Source organism: Bombyx mandarina, chromosome 01 (assembly GCF_030267445.1).
Source record: "Bombyx mandarina strain Sakado chromosome 01, ASM3026744v2".
NCBI lineage: Eukaryota > Metazoa > Arthropoda > Insecta > Lepidoptera > Bombycidae > Bombyx > Bombyx mandarina.
Window position 1 is genome coordinate 1750117 of NC_143208.1, and position 18418 is coordinate 1768534.

The window sequence follows — 18418 nt, forward strand, 5'->3', positions numbered from 1 at the left end:
GTCTGCATGCCTGTGCAAAGTTCACCAGAAAGTTTGGAGAAAATAGGTTCCAGCGGTGAGATACTGGCCGGTTGTTAATTTTAGATCAATTATTTGTTTTATCGAAACAATGTCTAATCCAATTTTAAATTTCCGTCCACTATTATAGCTTTGCACGTATGAAAGATAAACATGCTTAAAGACATTCTTAGTTCATTTTTGTACTTCGATTTTATTCATTTTGAAATCTCGACTAAAAGCCGAAGGATTTGTTTGTGAAATTATTATAAAGGTAATATTTTATTTCTTGCTCTCGATGAATAAATGTGGTAAATTTGGAACACCAGGTGGACCGTGAGCTCGTCCACCTAAGCAATAAAAAAAAAAACATTAAAACTTCCTTATTACCAAACCGCTCAAATGTTTTACGAATTGTTGTTTTAAATAAAACAAACGATCGCATTACACAAAAATATTAAATTATTTGCCAGTAGCGTGGGAAAGAAAAGTGTGTTAGTTCACGTAATTAGACTCGTTGTTTTGAGCAACTACTACTACAGCAAATGAATATTTGATTAGATTTCAAAACGGCCTGCATGCATTCACACGTCTAAATAATATAAAACGAATTCTTGTGATTTTATGAATTTTTATCGTCATTATCGTCGACATTTGAATTATACCTATAATATAACTAAAATATACTATATATACTATACTTTAAATTTTTCTTCATTTGTATTTCATTTTTAAGACCGAAATTTCGATGTCGAAACGTTCAAATCATTAATCAAATCAAATCAAATCAAAAATTTTTTATTCAAAATAAATAAAAGTACATACTTGTTGAACGTCAAAAGAACTACTGCTAATGAGTCGTGCTTTCGTTTGTAGTATCCTCTCTCCACGGGTCATTAATTTTGTTACATTAAATGAATATTTAAAAAAATCTAATATTTATAAAAAAAGACATGCCCGCTGAGTTTCTATCCAGTTCTTCTCAGGACGGAGGCTAGTTTTTGAATTCTTTTTGATTGATTTAATTTTGAAATTTTTCTTCATTTGTATTTCATTTTTAAGACGGAAATTTCCGTTTGTGTTTTTTTTTTTTTTTTTTTCATTGCTTAGATGGGTGGACGAGCTCACAGCCCACCTGATGTTAAGTGGTTACTGGAGCCCATAGACATCCACAACGTAAATGCGCCACCCACCTTGAGATACAAGTTCTAAGGTCTCAAGTATAGTAACGACGGCTGCCCCACCCTTCAAACCGAAACGCATTACTGCTTCACGGCAGAAATAGGCAGGGTGGTGGTACCCACCCGCGCGGACTCACAAGAGGTCCTACCACCAGTAATTACGCAAATTATAATTTTGCGGGTTTCATTTTTATTACACGATGTTATTCCTTCACCGTGGAAGTCAATCGTGAACATTTGTTGAGTACGTATTTCATTTGAAAAATTGGTACCCGCCTGCGGGATTCGAACACCGGTGCATCGCTCAACACGAATGCACCGGACGTCTTATCCGTTAGGCCACGACGACTACAAATGTGTTGCATTGCTACCGCCACGAAAGTCATATTCCATAATTAGGCGTATTTTTATCGTGTCCTTATTGATGAGAGATACAAATGTAGTGATAACAAAACACAAATGACTGAATTTAAAAACAGATTGACTTATGTGACATATTTTTAAAATTGAAACGGGAATAAATCTTGTTTATTTTTTTATAGAAACTGGAGTTCCACAAAATCGTATTTCATCTTAACTGCTGGATGGAATCATATAAAACCTTTTCATAACTTAGTTCAGAAAAGAGTCAACAGTATTATTTTAAATTGAATGTAAACATGCGTTCAACGTTATAGCAATGTACTTTATAAACACATCGAGGCCATAAGTTTGTTTATAACAGAACATATTCTTATAAACGATATATTTCTAAATAATTTCTTAGTAAAATGTAAAAATAAACCAAGTCATTGTCATCCGCCCACGATGGACTTAATATTTGGGCATCATTGCGTCAGATTTAGGTATTAAGAAAGTGAAGGCAAGTGGAAATCTTATGGTACGTTACTGCTATGAGCTCGTATGCCCAAATAACAGGATAACATTCGATTTCACTAATCGAACTCTGTCATTTTTATTAAGCCCGAATATTTCATCAAACGCAAAATTAGTATTATCAGCGTTAAAAATAAATAGAGATCCTCCGATGTCGAGTACACTTTCCAAGATGTTTTAAATTGAAAACCTGCAATGTAAATGTCTGGAGGTAAAATATGCTTAATAAACATACATGCATAATGCTAACAGATTGCGATGGAATTTTAAAAGGAAAGATTTTTGTGCAAAGTCTTGAAAGTTGATTCCTTGTATAATCGCAGTCAAAGGGGATATTAAATCAAGTCTGCTCGATGTTAGGGTGTCGCAATAAGAACTCAGACACGCTATCACAAGAGAATTAACTTATTTTGTGAATATCCGATTCGCAATTTGAATTTTTGTTCTCTGACATATTTTTATTACTATTTTATAGTCTTCCCTATGGCAATTGATGAGCGCCCTGTAAAATAATAAAGGAAAAGCGTTTTATTCAAATAGTACAATTTCACGAGCGCTTCCAAATCGTCACTACAACCGAATCAAGATTCAGTTGCACCAATGCGGGAGATACGCACCAACTTCAGGGGTTGCTCTTTGCCTAAGTTCCAATTGGAGCCCACGCGCTTCGGACAGGAACTTAGTCTTTGACTTGTATGTGTGTTGTGTGTTGTAGTCCTAGGGTACCCCGCTGGTACATAGGGCCCTCACAAGCTGTCTCCACTTTACCCTGTCTTGCGCTTGCTCCTTGACACCAGCTCCAGGTCACATTGTATAATAATACAAAACATAATAACAATAAATAATCTATAATGACCTTCATTTCCATATTTCGTACAAATATTAGGCAATAAAAATATTTGTACTGGTTGGGTTTGTGGGCTTAAGATTTGTAGTTGAAGTCTGAGGTATGGTCCCTGTTTGGATTAAGGTCTCTTTTAATTTCATCCAATTTTGACGTTTTTCTATCGAAATTCATCCGTGACTTAGCTACTATCTGTCACGTCATGAGTCCACCGATTTTTTTCCTATAAACATTTGTTTGTCCATCGCGTAATCTTTTATCAACTTTATCGGTTTAACTTGATAATTTATTAATGGTCAGGTAGGTTGAGAATATCCTCATGTATCCAACTAAACCAGCGGTCGGGGAACCGGGGTAAATTACCCCAAATGGGGTAAAATGATATTTTGTGGGTGAAAATGAAACTTTTGTGAGTAAAAGTTGTATTGAAGTGAAACTTCTTTAGAATCGTTGTGATTTCAAATTCGATGAAACGAAATGAAACGAAACGAAAAAATAATATATTGTTTCAATATTATCATGGTGGCTATAATATGAAAGATGCTAAAAAGAAGCGATTTCGTTTTCTTTTTGTTCTTCGCCATGGGCTAATATCAACTTACACAAAAATATTTTGGGGTAATAATTAAAAAAGTTCCCAGACCGCTGAACTAAACCATTACTAAAATGCACCGACTATTGTCCGTTTACGGAGTACGTGTCATTATCTAATGCGCCTTCTTGTTTATTACCTTCGTAAACGAAACCGATTTTGCAAAATGGCCGACAGCGTGGAGTCTTGGAATGCAAACTTCAGAAAATTAATGACTGAAGCAATAGGTTTGAAAACTTTGATAACAATGCTACTAACTATTCTACTAATTTAAAGTTTCTCATTAATCTGATATCATAGGTTTTTGTTTCGGAAGGATACGAGAAATACGTCGGGGCCAGCTCACGTGGGTGGTGCTGCTCTCGCTCTCTTTTCTATGGGCTCTCGTGACGTTAAAATTTACGAAATCCACTACCTTGTGACGAACGTGTTACCGTAAATAAATACTTGTTTTGTTTTCTTTTGTTATCTTTCAATTTCTTGCAGATATTGTCGATTTCCATGAATTTAATTGTGACTTATAACAAGTGGGCTTTATAATATATATATATATTTTTTATGCTTAGATGGGTGGACGAGCTCACAGCCCACCTGGTGTTACGTGGTCACTGGAGCCCATAGACATCTAGAACGTAAATGCGCCATCCACCTTGAGATCTAAGTTCTAAGGTCTCACTATAGCTACAACGGCTGCGCCCACCCTTCAAGCCGAAACGCATTACTGCTTCACGCCAGAAATAGGCAGGGTGGTGGTACCTACCCGTGCGGACTCACAAGAGGTCCTACCACCAGGGAAAAAGCCTTATATAAGCTGCCTTTTCATGACAATAAAAGAATAATCAAACTTTGAATTGAACAAATACATCATTCAAAATATTTATATCGTTAACATTACCATGCGCCATTCGGACAAGAGACGAATATCGTCTCGGAAGAACGCTTTGTCTTTCTTTTCTATTTATTGCTTAGATTGGTGGACTTAGCCCACCCTCACCCCAAGCTCACAGCCCACCTTGTGTTAAGCGGTTACTAGAGTCCATTGACATCTACAACATAAATGCCGCCACTCACCTTGATATATGAGTTCTAAGCTCAAACCGAAACGCATTACTGCTTCACGGCAGAAATAGGCAGGGTGGTGGTACCTACGCGTGCGGACTCACAAGAGGTCCTACCACAAGTAGAAGTTTTTGACGGTATCTAAGAATTGACCCATTTATGCCCTAAATTTTTAGAGAAAGTCAACTTCTTTTTAGACCGACCATGAACCGTTGGTCAAAAGAAAGGATGGAAAGAGCGACATCCAGAGAATACGTTAGGTGTAGTTATAATCGGTTTTGTGACAAACATTGTCGTGCTGTCAAATTATTTTTCGGTCTCTCTGGGGATTACAGTCGTGTGTCTTTTAATATCATTAATTATTTGAATTTATTAATAGCTAATATTATTGGATAGCGATATCCAATGTCGGTTTCATTTCGTTTTATCAATTCATAATAAACTACGCGTACCTGATCCCACCAAATTCTCAGCATGATTAGCGCCATGAATGTTCTGTTTGGCCATCAATAGTTTTTCGCCGATACTTGACGTAACAGATGTGTTGTCTCTCAGCTTTCATCGCCGGCACTCATATGTCTCTTTGTTATAGCAAAAGTATGCAGGTCACAAAAGACGCCTGTCAACGTCACCCGAATTTAATTTATGATATATAGAATAAAATATATTATAGAAAGCGATATTCGTTTTTGAGGATCATTCCTAACATTTGCGTTTTCCTAACATCGTCCAGTTAACCCCTAAATAAATAGATAATTCTTGAAGCACATTACAGCGCCTTCAGGAAGTGTGTTTGGAACATGGTACCAACTACGTATGCAATCTGTAGGAAAACACTGCGAATAGATTCCAACTGTGTATGAATAGCATTGGTTTTTATTTTCGTTGAATTCCAGTACCTCAATGCGCTACGTGAAATAGCCTACGCTTCGTAGCACTCTCGTAGACGGAAGTAGACTAACGCGATCTGTTCGAAGTTTAATTTTTGTACAAGTGCCTTTAAAATAAGATGTTTTGGTCTAAATTAAAAATTTTCAGTAAAATTATTTATTGTTTCACCATACGTACGGATTTAGTTCATCTTCCTTAAAAATCCCTTAAATATTATTTATTTAGATAATTTAAGGATACAAAAAAATAAGCAATATATGATGACATATTATTCTTGGAATCTGGACAAGTCTACATTTGTTAAATAGATTAAATCGATCTATACAATGCAAACATATGGATAGATAGGTATTCACTTAATTTATTACATAGATAAAAAATTAACTGATGTATGAAGATACCATTACATAAACTCATCAGTTACAGTTTTTACTTCGCAGATAAGTAAACATTGAGAAAATCAATTCTACCAGGGAATAAATTATACAGGTTCGAATACGTCCGTACAGAACACAGAATCCATCTATCTCGATATCATACATTGAATAACCCAGGGAATACGGTGGTTTTAATTAATTCAATCCTGGAGCGCTCTGAGCACCGCATATGCAACTAACCCTGAACATGTAAATTTCCTTGTATATATTCCAAACGGGAAGAGATTAGTTACAGCTTTGAGACCGGAGAGATTGGCGTTGTGAAACTAAACTCTAAACAGGACACTTAATTTAAAATCTCTGAGATAACATTAGTTTTATTTTCTGCTACTCAACTCTGTGCGTCATTTAAACTATGTACTCCAAAACAAAGTGGAATTAGGGGTTTGTTTTTAAATGCAAATTTACAGACTTTACAGAAAAAACAAGTCAAACACTACAATTCATTACAGCTTGTAACCGAATGCTACGCGTTTCCAGCCAGTGCTTTGTTTTGTGCAGCAAATCGAGCTTGACTTTTTATTTATTACATTATGTGGTTACTCACAACAGGTCCTACCACCAGTAATAACGCAAATTATAATTTTGCGGGTTTTATGTTATTCCTTCGCCGTGGAAGTCAATCGTGAACATTTGTTAAGTACCTATTTCGTTTGAAAAATTCGTACCTGCCTGCGAGTTAAGAACACCGTTGCATCGTTAGATACGAATGCACTGAGCGTCTTATCCTTTAGGCCACGACGACTTCAAAATATAATTTTGATAATTTATAATTTCAGTTATTTCGTTATGATGATTAGCAGTATTCTGTCCTCATTTGCCTTTGTGTTGGTAGTAGGGCATATTAGTAGCCCGCTCGGGTACCACTGTGATATCGGGACCTGTCGCGAAAAATTAGTGCGTTTTGACCTAATGAGTAAGACAATCGTATAGCAGTACCACTGAGACTGACCATCGAAGCGAACACTCTATTTTTTTTATTGCATAGGTAGGAGTACGAGCTCAGAGCCCACCTGGCGTTAAGTGGTTACTGGGGCCCATAGACATCTACAACGCAAATGCCGCCACCCACCCTGAGACATAGTGCTAAGGTCTCATCTAGTTACAAGGGCTGCCCCGCCCTTCAAACCGAAACGCATTATTGCTTCACGGCAGAAATAGGCGGGGCGGTGGTATCTACCCGTGCGGACTCACGCGAGGTCCTACCACTAGTAAAAAATATTGGTGGTTCGCTCATTTTATACATTATTATCTAATACAAAAAAATAACATTTTCATGTGACGCTAATTTTTAACTTATTTTATTCTTAAATTTATCTAGTATTACCCATTTCCTTAGGGAGTAGAAACAACAGTCGAAGTACATTAAAAAAATTTAGCTGATTTTCTACTAGGTAATGTGAAATATGACTCAATGCTAAATAAAGTTGCATTTAAATTTGCAATTACTTTAATTTACGAATAACATTTTCACATCAATGACACAGGACAAGTTTATCACTCTGCAATCGTTTTTGTCGTGTAGTTACAAAATTGCAAATCATAGAAAGAGGTATGCATAAGTCATTTCACTGCCTGGTGATATCGAGACCGCAAACCGTGTTGTTCGCTCACTCGAAGAAAAACGACAACCTCCTTTTTTAAGGACTAAATTTGATACGACGGAATTTCAGGGAAGATTTCCATTTATATCATAACATAAAACACCATATACGTAATCGTGTATACGCTTTTAATATTGATATTCTGAACTGAAATGGTTGAGATGCAGTCTCAGTGCATTCGTGTTGGTCGATGCACCGGTGTTAGAATCTCAGGCGGGTACCAATTTTTCTAATGAAATACATACGTACTCAACAAATCTTCACGATTGACTTCCACGGTGAAGGAATAACATCGTGTAGTAAAAATCAAAACCGCAAAATTATAATTTGCGTAATTACTGGAGGTAGGACCTCTTGTGAGTCCGCGCCGGTAGGTACCACCACCCTGTCTATTTCTGCCGTGAAGCAGTAATGCGTTTCGGTTTGAAGGGTGGGGCAGCCGTTGTAACTATACTTGAGACCTTAGAACTTATATCTCGAGGTGGGTGGCGCATTTACGTTGTGGAATGCTATGGGCTCCAGTAACCGCTTAACACCAGGTGGGCTGTGATTTCGCCCACCCATCTAAGCAATAAAAAAAAAAAGATTTTAAGCTGCTCAACTTCTAATATTTAAATTGTTTTTAAATGAAACAAAAGCACACACCTCGATAGCGAATGAACCTAGTAAAGAACATGCAATGCTACTTCTTATTCGCCTATTTATAACATGATTATAAAAATCAGACTTGAATTTATTCAATTTATGTATTAGCTTCAATTTAGCCAATCTTTATTAATACATTAATAACAAAAACAGCCTACTGCTATCTCTGAAGCGGTGCTCTAACTTTGTTGAGGGTGGACAAATTCTATCTATTCTCGAAATCTTTTGTGTATTAGGAGAGAACGTGAACAGACAGCAGATGTCTTGCAAGTACGAGCTCTAAAGCGAAAAGATGAAGGGACAATCTAAAAACCGGTAGCACTTGTTAGGTGGCTTCGGAGACCCATAAATGTATATTCAGACGAATAACTATCGGGAATGGATGGTTTATGTATCACATCTATATTATTATTATTTTCGTTTTTCTAGATTTACACAACGACTTACAGTTTAGCAGTTAGTTTGAGTAGCATCTTTTGTTTAGGTTCCACATAGTTCTGTTTTTTGTTAAATCATATCTTGTGTGTATTGCCAATTTCATAATGGTCAAAAACCTCGAATTATGCGGTTGTCTTAAATTTTGCATCGCCAATGGAATTTCGTGTTCGGATTCACTGGAAATGTTACAAAAGTCTTACGGTGAATCAAAAACACATGCTTATGAGTGGTACGAAGCATTCAGAACCGGTCGAGATTTGAAATAAGACTTTCCTCGCTCTGGTAGTCCATCAAAGTCTGCAACTGAAGTTAACGTCGCAATAGGAAGGAAATAGTCACGGAAAATACTCATTCAAACTTGAGAGAAATAGCTGCCGAACTTTCTGTGGTCTCGTAAGTCAAACCGTACCATTTTAAATAGACCCTTTGTATAAGAAAATTCTTGTGCCGATCGGCTAGTTTCGAAAAACCTAAATTTTCTCCAAAAAGTCTTTCGCGTGAGTTGCTGAGGACATGCCAGAACGAGCCAATTCCGACTCAACATTCATAAAACGCATTGTTACTGGTGACGAGAAGTCGGGGTAATGAGTTTCTTCGGAGTAGCGCATTTCAACTGAACCGAAGCCCGAAAAAACCCAGCCAAGTCGATCAAAAGTCAACGATATGTTGACTGTTTTTTTATGGTGTCAGAAAGTCAAACGGTAAATCAAGAATATTATTTGAGCTAATTCGACGAAAAAGGCCAAATTTTTTGAAAGAAAATTCTCAGAAATTGCACCACTCTACTGCGCCTTCGTACAAGACCATCATGGTGAACGAATTTTCGACCAAAAGAAGTAACAGATACATATCACAGAGCGACCGACTTATTCGCTAGATCTGGCCCCAGTCAATTTCTTGGATTAATCGTTGGCACAGGTGTATCCCTTCTGAAGGAGCATACTTTGAAGGTGATACACTAAATTTGGTTGAATAAATAACATTTCGTGTATCATTGACCTTTTCCCAGTACTTTCTTGACAGAGTTAAACACCAAGACGTGAGTGCTGACTCCCATTTTAGGACATTGTTCTGTTGTATATGATGAGTACCGACGATGGGTTGTAAGATCGTTTGCTTATCAAAGAAATGGTTTTTTGTCTATCGTTTGTCACCCAAGAAAAGCACGTAACCTTAAGAACAGTGTGAAGAAAAGAAATTATGGCCGACCGCCGCTATCTCGTGCGCGTACGGGTTTTGGTGTCGCTTGTCAGCTTGTTCTTGTGTGTGTTTTTTTTTGTAGCTTAGGTGGGTGGACGAGCTCACAGCCCACCTGGTATAAGTGGTTACTGGAGCCCATAGACATCTACAACGTAAATGCGCCACCCGCCTTCAGATATAAGTTCTAAGATCTCAAGTATAGTTACAACGGCTGCCCCACCCTTCAAACCGAAACGCATTACTGCTTCACGGCAGAAATAGCTAGGGTGGTGGTACCTACCCGCGCGGACTCACAAGTGGTCCTACCACCAGTCGCTTGCACTCTTGACAGAGTGGTCGTGGTCAGCCATTGCTCGAGTACCGCGCGTGTAGGTTTATAACTCAGCTGTTTAGATAAAACAATAAAGTTTTTATATTCTTAACTTCAATTTCTTTGCCGCTCCAACTCGCTTTCAAAGCAGTGGGTGCAAACTCAATTATATACATTTACAAATACAAATTTGTAGGGAGAAAACATCTACCCACATACAATCTGTTCCTTTAGAAATATCTTTCTATCATTAAATTAAATCTTCGAAATACCTTCTTAATCTACCTACGTGAAAAACTATATCCAGCTATTCTTGTAAAATCCAATAACCTTTCCAACAATAAGGGATATTTTCACAAACTTTAGCTGTATTAAGCCCTGCACGACTATCACTCACTCGTTTGCTCACGTGTACTTTTTATAAACATGGAAGTGCCGTTATTAAAACAAATACAAAACTAATGAAATCATGTAATAATACTCACCAGTATTATAAAAGTGGTCGATTCGTAATAAAACACCCAAAACAGTCGATCTTTGATATTTACCGTCATCATGTCGCGAATGTCAGCAGGAAGGAAAGCTTGGCCGCAAACAATTTAGTTTACAACTTGCTGTGGTCATTCCGTTTTAACTTTAGAAAGTGAAAAAGATAAGTTATACACCTTATTTAATACGAAAACATAATTTACATTAAAATCAATATCAATAATAGAATGTGTAATTTATACAAAATAGCTAAAAGCGCTTTCTTACACGAGAATATTCTCAGAAATATACAACAGGTACATATGTTGCGGTGTACTATGAAAACAGTATTGAATAACAGTATTCAAATAGATCAAAGTAGAACAAACCTTCAAATATACACAAACAGTATGTTACAGCTTACATTGGGACTAAATCAGAGTGTCTTTGGAAAGTGTTTAATTTTTATGTCTTTTTTGACTGTTTCGCCTACGAAAGATTTATTATAAGCGAAAAAGCAATATTCATAAGCTTTTCAAATCTCATCGCGTATTCCGTCAAGTTTCAAGCCCATTCTTAAAACGTTTGTTTTTTAGTAAAATATTTGTGAAATAAAACTGTTTATTAGATGTGTATTTATTTAATTAATAACCCTCAGACACAGCCCAGTGAGTTTCTCGCCGGATCTTCTCAGTGGGTCGCGTTTCCGATCCGGTGACAGATTCTGCGAAGCACGGCTCTTGCTAGGGTTCGTGTTAGCAACGTCGTCAGGTTTGAGCCCCGCGAGCTCACCTACTAGCTAAGGTTACGCTGATATAGCCACTCAAGGCTCTCAACTTAGGTAAAAAAAAAAAAATCATAAAAAAAAAGTCCATGTCCAAAATTCTACTGATGAAAAAGTAATTGCATTTGATGCTATTTCCTTTACGTTCAGTATTACGCACTCAAAATGAAAATCCAACGGGGAGCGATGTTTTACAAATAAGCATGATCAACAGGAGATAGAAAGCCTGTGGCTGAAAAGTCCATTAGAAGGTGTAGACGTTTAAAAAAAAAAAATCGAACACCGAGTGAAAAGTTTAAAAAAACAAACGTTTCTCTTAGCGATTATAGATATGTATTTTGAACATCGATGCTACGACGTAATAACGTGTTCTTGATTTCGATGATACAGATTTTCAGTTCATAATGTATTTGTATAATTTGCGTTCATATCCGTGAATCCACCAGGACGTTTTTCCAAATCTCTAACATATTCTTCTTTAATGTGGCCTATAAATATTATAATAGGTGGACCACTAATGTATTCATAGAAACAATAATTGGATAGTGAAGAAAATAATTCTCAGATTGACGAAATAACATTCATCGGTAATAAAAATTTGAGAATACGGTTTCTGTGAACTATTGAGTAAAGCATAAGCATAATCATTGTTCTTTTCTCGAATTATGAGTATGAGTATCTGTTTTTTATTATAAAATAATTAATATGTGGATTGATACTGATTGGTTCAATGTTAAGTAGTTCCCGAGGCCCACAAATACCGTATTGCGTATGGCGTCAGCGACTTTGAGACACGAGGATGAAGTCTCAATATATTCTGTAATAACTGGTTCCTCCACTCAAATAGAACGACACCTATTTCGCGACGGGAATAAACAATGACGACGCAAAAATTAAATGTTATATTTCCTGAATTAAAAAATTTAAATTAATATTTATAATTGGGTTTTATAAAAAAAAAATAATGCTCATGTATTGGAACTCTTGAAAATTACCATAAGTGTTTATATTTGCGTAATAAATGGAACGCACATATTTAATATACATTTTCAAACAGTGGCTAATACTTAGAACCATCAATTACATAATTATTTCAACCACAGTAAATTTATCGAAAATTCTATTATAATAGTGATCAAATTCACAAAACAAAACATTAATTAACCTTAAGGTACGCCGATACCAAATTAAATTCGATATAATAGCTAAAACGGTTTCATTAAATACACAACCTGCGGCCGTCTGCATGAACGATAAGCCAATGCATCTAGTTAACGTGGAACGGGGCCGTAATCAGAATAACTGTACTTACTCTATTAATGTCACAGGTGATCGATCAAACTTTTACCTACGGACCATTCATATATACTTTACTTATGTTTAAGTGGAAACACCAAAAAATTTCAATACCTTTTATTACAAAAAATAGCAAGTCTGAGATTCAGTCAGAGTATGTATTCGTTTTATAAAATAATTCTGCAATATAACAAATTATTTCATTAATCCATCGAAAAAATTTAATTCCATATGTTTTGAAATATAAAACATTAATAGAAAAAATTAAAACTGAATTTCTATACATATTCCTCCACTAGTGCAAGGTAGAGGGGGAAGAGGTCGACCGAAGAAAACCGGAGTTAGTGTTGAGCTGATGGCTAATAAAAGAGAATGGAAGAGAAAAATTAGTTGTGCCGACCCCACCTAATATCCCAAACCTGTGAAGAAAAAGAAGATATATTCTTCCACTATGTATTTTTAAAATCATGTAATCATATCGAAATTACAGAATAAACAGTAATTAAAAATGCATGGTTAAAACTAGATACTATTTGGTAATTTAATCTCTAGTTATCTCAAAACAAAATGTTTTTCATTTGTCACTCTTTAGAAATAAAGTTAAATGGATATTACTCAGTTGGTATTTGCAGCGATAGTAAGATACTATATATATATTTTTAAATCAATAAGAAGCGGGACGTCTTTGAATCACCGACAATCGTGGAGTTCAGAGATCGGTGTCACCACTGTCATATATTTATGAGAGTTAACTATTTGTGGGTGAGGAGAAATCAGCACACTAAATGGATACGTCAACCTAATACTCGTACATTACTGCCAAAATACACAAAACAAATAATTTTGATGAAGAACATGAAATCTAAATAAAAACTCACGTAAACCTGAATGCGTCCCAGATCAAATGATGTAATTGAAATTGATAACCGTAATGACAAGCGGTCGAATGTGCGTTAGTTGAATTTTCCAATAAAGCATGATAGTGAATTGAAAGCCTGAATAATGATCGTTCAGTTTGTGGATGTCATGTACTCAATCGGACTCCTACATACTTTTCATGTTACCTGTGCTAAGCCTTTGACGCCATTCTTACTACATAATATGTTCTATCTTTTAACTTCGAAGTTACATCACAAGACACAAATTTCACATTTTTGCATATTATCAAAAGATTATCAATTAAGTTCCTATTTTTTCTACCTGAGCTGATAGCTTTGAGAGACTATGTCAGCGTAACCTAACAAGTATGTGAACTCGCGGGGCTCAAACCTGACGACGTTGCCAACACTAACCCTAGCAAGAGTAGTGCTTCGCAGAATTCACCACCAGATTGGAAACGCGACCCACAGAAGATCCGGCGAGAAACTCAGTGGGCTGTATCTGTGGGTTAATTTACTCGCCGAGCAAGCGACGGGTTCGACGAGAACGATGAGTGGTACTGGAGGTATCTAAAAGCAACGTTAGTGGATCGAGTGGAAGTGAAATGACGTGCTTAGGGCGACGTCAACTGGTTACCATTCGGTCCACAGGATCGGGAATTTAGTTACCAGCGGCCACGATGAGAGGGTTTTCTTTATTTGGTTCGTTCATCTAAATATGCATGTATGTTAAAAAAGATCACACTTATATCACTTGGAACTTATATCTCAAGGTAGGTGGCGTATTTACGTTGTACATGTCTATGAGCTCCGATAACCACTTACAACAGGTGGGCTGTGAGATCGTGCACCCACCTAAGCAATAAAAAAAAAAAGTGTACCTTTACGAACTTTTCGTAAAGACAAGTAAATTCAAATACTTAGGGTCAGTGTTTCGCGAGCCTGGTTCTATTGACGAAGACGTTCAATCCCGGGTAAACGCCGCACGGGCAAAATTGCGAAAAGTAACCGACGTCCTGTGGTACTGCAAGACACCGGTGAAACTAAAAGGCCTCGTTTACAAGTACATGATCCGACACCTCCTATCATACGGCAACGAAACGTGGCCTGCCCTTGGAACACATGTCCAGCAACTTCACGTCGCTGAAATGAAGATACTGCGGTGGATGCGTGGTGTTACGCGACTAAATCGCATTTGTAACGACCACATTACGCGGCAGCGTTGGACTTCGTGGCGTAGCAGATAAACTGCGGGAAAGTCAACTCTGATGGTACAGCCACATACATACACATACACAGTTGCAGGCCTTCAGGCTACATCGGAAATAGATGCCTCAACCTCTACATACCAGGTCTAAGAAACACGTATGGTAAATGCGGATATGGAGGAGAATAACCGCACTTAGAAGGATGTCGAAGACTGGACAAGGTGGAGGAGTTTTAGTAGGAAAGCGGACTCTGTCCCTAGACTAAGAAAAACGCTAGGAAGAAGTAGTGCATGCAAACAATGGATTAAAACAGACAGAGCGTAGAGACATGTGTAAGAATATCGCGATGACCATTGTATCATTGTATTAAAATCAATGAGAGGTCACTGAGCCTAACAAAACCACATCAAAACAACGTAAACTGATAAATAAATGTTTATTTATTTCTTAACTATGAACATGCTTGAGCATGCATGCGTGCTCTGGAAAATTATTCGAGGTGATACCATCATCTCGTTTTTACTATCGCACCGCCCGCCACCGAAATAGAGTTCATCTATACTACTTGGAGCCACTGCGGTCATCCACAGTGCGTTTCCAGATAAGAGATCTTTTTTGCCACGTACCATCCGGCTATGGAATGAGCTCCCCTCCACGGTGTTTCCCGAGCGCTATGACATGTCCTTCTTCAAACGAGGCTTTGGAGAGTATTAAGCGGTAGGCAGCGGCTTGGCTCTGCCCGTGGCATTGCTGAAGTCCATGGGCAACGGTAATCACTCACCATCAGGTGGGCCGTATGCTCGTCTGCCTACAAGGACAATAAAAAAATATAAGCGTGTATAAATCTTATTCCAGAGAATTGTTTTCATCGTTCTTAATTTTATTAATATGAAAAAAGTAGAAATTTGAAGAAATGTGTATTCTATAATAAAACAAGTTTCGTTTTCCAGGCACAATTAATTGTAAACACCCACTCGTAGGATTAGTAAAATTCGTTATTTATAAAACTAGCGGCCCGCTCCGGCTCCGCTCGGGTCTTTATCAAAAATTTCAACGATATTTGACGTTGTTTTATTTTAAAAATAAAAAAAAACTCCAATTAATAAAAGAACAGTTATTCTGCAATAAACTATAATAAGACATATGCTGTCGCGACACTTTTTGTAAATAATAATGTGTTCTACAAAGTCGTATTACATTATTTTATCCTATCATCAATAGTTTTCGCAGGGCACGCGATGTAAAGAATATTTTAGATGATTTTTTACACATTGGGTTACATCGTGCCCCCTGATATATGGAAATTGAAACTTATTTATAAATTTCACAGGGTTTCTGACAACAACACAATTCCTTTTTACGTACATAATACATATAATATTGCTTTTGTTACCAGTTTATTATGGTCGTGCCATTGTGTAAATTTATGTGCGGATATGCGGGAAGGTAGAAGAAAAATTAATAGCATTTAACTTAATTGTTTGCCGTAGTATCGATAAGACATTAATGTTTGTACATCGATAACGTCGTACTGGCTTACCTTGATGGTAGCGCTCCAGACAGATAATTACTTACACAATGCTATTCCGTCGTGATTGCAAACTAACCACAAAATCGAAGTTTACCCTGATAGCTTCATTAATGCAGTGCAGCCCCTCACTTCAGATATGCGCTGGGCTATTTTAGTATTAGACTATTCCAATTAAAACTAGCATTGTCTATCCAATTTAAATAAAATGAAGAAATTTTTCGTAACTCGACTAGTTCACTGGTGGTAGGACCTCTTGTGAGTCCGCGCGGGTAGGTATCACCACCCTGCCTATTTCTGCCGTGAAACAGTAATGCGTTTCGGTTTGAAGGGTGGGGCAACCGTTGTAACTATACTTGAGACCTTCGAACTTGTATCTCAAGGTGGATGGCGCATATACGTTGTAGATGTCTATGGGCTCCAGTAACCACTTAACACCATGTGGGCTGTGAGCTCGTCCATCCATCTAAGCAATACAAAAAAAAGTGAAGCATTATCAGTTCAAAACTTCAAAAAAACTTCGTTTTCGCTTACTATAGTAAATGAAGTGGGGACGTTGGAAATAGCTCTTGTTGAGCACTGCCAAAGCCAATGAATACTACAATTCGAATCCCAATTGTTCGCATGTCAACTGCAGCACCCTTCAAACAGTAACGCGTGATATTCTCATGCCGAAGCTTACAGTTCAGTAGCACCGACCCGTGTATGCACACTGCGCGATCTACTGACAGGGCCCTAAGTTGGACACGAATTATAATAAAAAATTGTGGATATATTACGGGCGGATGACTTGGGGAAGGTTGAAATATCATATTCTTGTCTGTACATATTTAAGCAGCGTAATAACAATGTATACATACGTTAACTAAAAAAATTGAAATTTAATCTAAATCTATTATATTATATACAAATATTAAATAATACATATTCAATACAACATAAATCATATACATAAAAAAACACTGTTACTATTAACGTTTACGTGATAAATTTTTCTACCTATTAACTTTAATATGAAACTATAATAAATATATGAACAATTAAAAACTGCTGCTCTCCTAGCCATACGATATAATGGTAATATTTTAAACACTATAAACATTGAAAGCCTTATGCTGCATTAATGTTAGCGCTCATCACGCTAATCTGTCTCCGAGGCCCTCCCGCCTGATATGGAAATGCATCCCAAGAGGAAATACCACGTAAATCTATTTGCTTCGTGTCGCTTCGCGTTTCAAACGGAAACCACTTGAAGTGAAATGAATCGTTTGATAGCCTCTGGAGGATTTATGCTGAAATGTACTTGTAGAACAAAATGTCTACCGTCTAGTGTTTTTGTAGGCAACGGGAAAGATTCGTCCAGCCTTGTGTAAAGCAGTTTTTCGCTGTTTAAACGCATTCATGCGTCCGGTTTGATAGATTTAACCGTATTTTTATAGTACAGTTGAGACTTGAACCTCAAGTCTCAAAGTGGCTTGGGACAACTACATAACAATAAGCAATAAAAAAAAGTACTAAAAATCGTCATTGTTTTAGACAGAGAAAAACTCTCATCAATGTGCTTTACAAGGACTGTATAAGTGAGCAAAAAATCAAAGTTAATAATAAAATTATGTAAACATTCACAAAACTTGTACAATGCATCTGCAAAGTAAAACTTTTAACGAAAAAGTGTTTTATCAACATTAGATACGAAGAATTACCTATTGATTTATATGTACCGAATTTAACATGGTAGCTGAACGCGACATTCGTTTAATGTGATGGTGATATATTTAAAAATCACACGGCCGATCCCTCGGGAACCTACGACATTTCTATTGCGTACTTAACTCTACAAGCATTTTGAAAATTTTCGTAACAAATTAAAATGAAGGCACAAAGCAAACCAGCATTTGATTGTCTTTAGTATAAGAGGAGTATAAAATTTTCCACTCTTATAGAGAATGAGTGCAGAAGGTTAATATTTTTTTTAAATTATGCATAAAAAATACATTAAATCAATAAAAAAACATTACACATACTACCATGTATTTGACACACACACGCATGCATACTATTTGTTTATTGTCAAACTTTTCTTATTCCTTATAGTCAGTGATCAAATTGAGAATAAATTGAATATTGTTTATCTTTATTAATATTTGTCAAAATTGTAGTCTTGGCGAAATCTGTGATTATA

General features: G+C 36.7%; 1 protein-coding gene across 4 annotated transcripts in view; it reads left to right on the forward strand.

The window, feature by feature from the left end:
* Bmptp-Z (protein tyrosine phosphatase) overlaps positions 1-18418 on the forward strand; it is a 63393-nt gene that overhangs the window by 21514 nt on the left and 23461 nt on the right. The window lies entirely within an intron of this gene.